Here is a 4,666-nt window from a genome sequence, read left to right as displayed (position 1 = left end):
TCCTGTCGAAGAAAAGTCCTAGAAAAATTGATGTTAGACATTTTATAAACATCCACATTTTATTAATTTGACCACTTAGAGACTTGTGAGTTAATTTTAAGGACATTTAACTTCTATTAGTTTACCCAATTTAAATTGAACCTCTGAAAAGGGAGCTAAACCACAGCCATGACAGGCTGCATTTAGGGCATGAAATATTTCAGGCCTAGATAGCTAATTCCAGGAAGGCTACTAGATTAGGACTGGCCTTTGGCAAACAACCAATCGGGAGCTAACAAGCCAATGCCGAGCATTCCAAACCATATATGTCAATATGTTAAGACCTGGATACCCTAAGCCAATGGAAATATGCCAAACCACACATGTTGGAAGATCAGCCAACTGTGTACTTTGCTTTGTTCAAATTTCCTGCTCTACTGTGGAGCTCATAAAAATCCCACTGAATCAAGACTCGGGACTCTCAGCCAGTACCTGCTGCATCAGTGAACGCTGTGAGTCCAAGCTCGAGCTTGCAATAAAGACCCTTTTGCTTTTGTATCGGAGATGGCTCCCTGGTGGACTTTGGGGATTCATGATCTGGGCACAACACCTCTTTAGATCACGTGAATTAAAAATATTTGGATCCATTTTTAAAATTTTAATTTTTATGCACGCTTATATTTAACACAAAAGCAAAGGCCTTGTAATATTTATCTCCATTGCAATGTAACAGATGTTCAAAAATAACTCTAGATTTGGATAAAAAGAACTGATCAAAAATCATTAACCTAGGTATGTAGGATCAAAATTGTGAGCTCAAAAATATAGCATTTAAGAAAAACAAAAGTCCTAAAGGAAAATAATAATGGTTATTAATTAAAGCATGAAAAAATGAGAAGGAAAGAAAAGGTGAAAGGGAGAAAAGTATTCTGAATTGTAGCCCAGGAGAAATTTAAAATGGACACTTTTTTCCTTGGGCTTCAGACTGGTTTCCCACAGTGCCTTCCCCCTTTACATTACAATATAAGCCTTGACTGAGATCTGAATCTGAAAGGGGCTAAAATGTTCTAGCAGAAACTTGATGCTTAGGTCCTTTTAATTTAGGTTTGGAGGCACTTGAGCCTGCAGGAAGAGCCAAGAAGTGAGACAGAAAAGACTTGAAGATAAGGAATCCCTTTCCATCTGCCCGCTGGCTCACAGAAGCTGTGTGCCATTACACAAACGGATTTTGATGGCTTTAAGTACCAGGGGTTGGGCGAAGGGTTCCCAGGGTGGAATCTGCCAGATTGGAGGACCCAGATTCCATGGCGGGGACTGATGCAGCCGAGTCTGTGGTAAGGGTGTCCCGAGGCCAGAGTACTGGGCTGGAGATGAGGGGCAGCACATCGATTATGTCGTCACACAAGCATGTGGGGCCAGGCAAAAGCTGAGAAGAGTTGAGGACCTGATATCAGGGTTTTCCAGTGCGGATGCGAGTATGAGATGAGCCTCAACCCTGAGAGAGATCTCCACCATAAAACCAAGAATCCACCCAGCAGATAAACCGGAGTACTCACCAACCGGAAGTCCGGTGATAAATGCAGAGCAGAGCGACTGGGCAGAATGGAAGTGGAGCTATGTCTGGGGGGCACTGGGGCTTAGATGAGGTTCCACTCATGACAGTGGAAGGACCCATCCCAAGTCACGGCACCAGATGTAAGGAAATCCCACAAAACCACGCCGGACATGGGAAATCACATAAGGGAATTTATTAAGCAAATAGAGTGTCTCCCTGCAGGGTAAGAGAAAAAATGAGAGGAAAATAGAAAGGAAAAGAAAGGGCATGCACTAGAGAGAGTGGAAAGCCAGGAGGATAGAGAAAAGTGAGTAAGATAGACAGAAGAATGGAAAAAGATGGCGGGGAAGCTACAGTAAAACAGTTGAATTCTGCCGGGCTAACAGGGGACCAATATCGGAGAAGGATACTTGCAAGGATACTTGAACCAATAGCTAGCTAGGATGTTCACAGATTGACAAGTGATTGGGAGGCTGGCAAAATGGCTGTACCTGATGGGCGGGGGAGCAGCTTTATACATTACAATATCCAGACTCCAGAGACAGCTGCCAAGGAGACCCTGTTATGCTGTAGGGACTGGCTGGGGCATGGCAGGCAGCTCTGGCTTCCCACCCTTCTGTTCTGAAATGGGGGTGGTGGGCAGGATCTCATATTTGGGTTCCGAGATGCTCATATGGTCAAGCAGAGGCTTCTTATGGCCAATCTTACCACTTCAATCCTAGGGCAGCATGATCTTCACTTTGATGCCCAGCACAACCTAAGTAGCACGTGATGCACAGCAGTGTCGACATTGTAGTTAACAGGGTCCCCACTGTGAATCATCAGGCCATCCATGAACTTCATGGATTTAGCTCTCTGTCCTCAGAGTTTCTCAGACACCACAATCTCACAGCCCTTGGCTCCACTTTCCATGATGAACCGCAGCACACCATAAGTGGTCCTCTGCACAGCAAGCCCTCCTAGGAGTTTGTATCGCAGTGACTCTGCCTAGGCAATGGCATATAGTCCTCTTGTGGCCACCGTTTCAGCCTAAACCTCTACACTGCCCTCAGGGAAGCCAAATCTCTTCTGAATTACTGCAGTCAATTCTTGGATCCCTCGCCCCTTCTCACCCAAGAACATTTTGTGTATGGGTGGCTAAGATAATGACTTCTGTTCTGGTTGGTGTAACTTGGATCTCAACACCAGAGTAACCATCTTTAGCCAGCTCCCGAGTAAGAAACTCATTTAATTCAGCTTTGAAGATTCCATCAGCAACAAACTTCCTCTTCTTAGAAATCTGCACCACCATCTTGCTGCTGCATGCCCCTAAAGGAAAGCTAAGCTCTTTTAATTCATCCTCACATCTCATGTGTCCATCTAAGACTCACATTTCATTATCTTTTGGATTCCATCTGACATTTGGACTGTCTACATGTAGTGATTTTTCCATTCCTATCTCATTACACATGAATCTACTTATCCATGCATGCTTAAAGTCAGTTTGATAAATTTCCAGACTCTATTCATGTTCACATGTTCTTTCCACACATTTTCAGTGTACTGTGTCTTATTTATACTTTATTTCATAACACACATTATATTACCTATACTTTAATCTTTATAGGGAGGGTAAGATTGAAGGAAGAAATCAAAATCATCTTCCTTTGATGCCAAAGCATCTCACTGAAAGGTGTGGAGAAGGGAATCCATAAAATTTGATTATATAATAAAAAAGAATTCATGTTTTATACTCACTTGATTGAATGAAGACTTTGTACTTCACTCAAGTATTGATATCTGCAGAAAACTATTTATAAAATTAAAATGCTTTTAGTGTGTTTAAAGTGAGAGATTGAGAGATAAATTACAAAGTGAAATGGAGTTGCTCCTGATCCACTGGCCTAGGTATTTCCTAAGTTTAGGACAGGCCCCCTGAAGTAAAATTATCTCTGTTCTTCATGTGTATGTTGCACACTGTGATCTACACACATTCCTGCCTTCTCTCAGAATGGATGGTCCATAAAAATAGGTTACTTTTTAAAAATCTTATTTTGATAAATTTTCTTCAATGAAAGAATAATGAAAGATAGCACTTAAATTTTTAAAACTTTTGGAAAAAGACCAAGAAACCATAGTGAATACATGTACATTTAAGGATGATTCAAACTGGTTAGTTTTTCAGTTGAGATAGTGAGTCAAAGAGAAAAAAAAAGTCTGTTAGGGAGGTACTAGTACCAAACACAGAGAATACTTTGTGGGCATGTTATTTTTATGCTTTTCTCGAGTCTCTTGGGCAGTTTTCACACAAGACATTCTTGTATTCTTATCCCAGATGAATTGTCAGACCAAGTTCCTGGGGACTGATCTCTCTATAGCTACCTATGAATTGAGGAAGAGGAAGTCTCTTTTTCAGGAGTGCTCTGAAATAAACTCAACAATTTGAACACACAAGACTAATGTTAAATAAGATGAAATAAATAAGTAAGTAAATAAATAAATAAATAAACATGCTGTTAGGTTGGAGCTTGTTTGAATAAATTATTCTGGAGAATTTAAACACTAATTCTTTGACTATTTTACTTCATTACTTCTTACATATATCACACAATGTTTAATTATTTGTAGTTTTAACAATAAAGAGGCCCAAATATAAGTTAAAACCAACAGGAAATAACCTATTCAATTGTTACTAGGCTATATATATCACTCCCTGAAGTAAGGATTTCAGTCAAGAAACTCAGAATAAGCACAAAGAGTTTATTTAGTGAAATGGAAATAGCCTCAACTTGGAGTGGGCTGAGTTCCACAAAGGAAATAGCCTGAGGTTTTCCCTGTGCTGGATTGGATATGTGGTCTGGGATCTCCCTACTCATGTATTGTATATTTGGTGCAGTAACTGCAGTTTTCCCCTTCGGCTTAGTGTGCCTGTGCTGGTTCTTCTCTGTTGGTTAGTTTCCCTTAGTAGCGTGCCTGTGCCAGTTTCTCCAAGATGGAAAATTCCCATCACTACCTTTGTGAAACCCAAAGGGTGTTTAAAACTGTAATGCAAATTACAATGGTTGGGGTCCTCCAAATGACAGTGCCTCAGTGTTCTGTACATGTTTTGAAATTGGAAAGTCTTTTAATCTGGTTACATGCAGTTCTTCTAGT

General features: G+C 40.7%; 1 pseudogene across 1 annotated transcript; it reads right to left on the bottom strand.

Moving 5' to 3' along the window:
* Window positions 1–2,062: 2,062 nt before the first annotated feature.
* Window positions 2,063–2,831, bottom strand: LOC306666703 (small ribosomal subunit protein uS3-like; annotated as a pseudogene). Its single transcript has one exon. The product of its transcript is annotated as a small ribosomal subunit protein uS3-like (transcript).
* Between the last annotated feature and the right edge of the window lie 1,835 nt (window positions 2,832–4,666).

This window comes from Sciurus vulgaris (assembly GCF_902686455.1).
Source record: "Sciurus vulgaris genome assembly, chromosome: 7".
NCBI lineage: Eukaryota > Metazoa > Chordata > Mammalia > Rodentia > Sciuridae > Sciurus > Sciurus vulgaris.
This window is presented reverse-complemented; position numbering and strand designations above follow the sequence as displayed.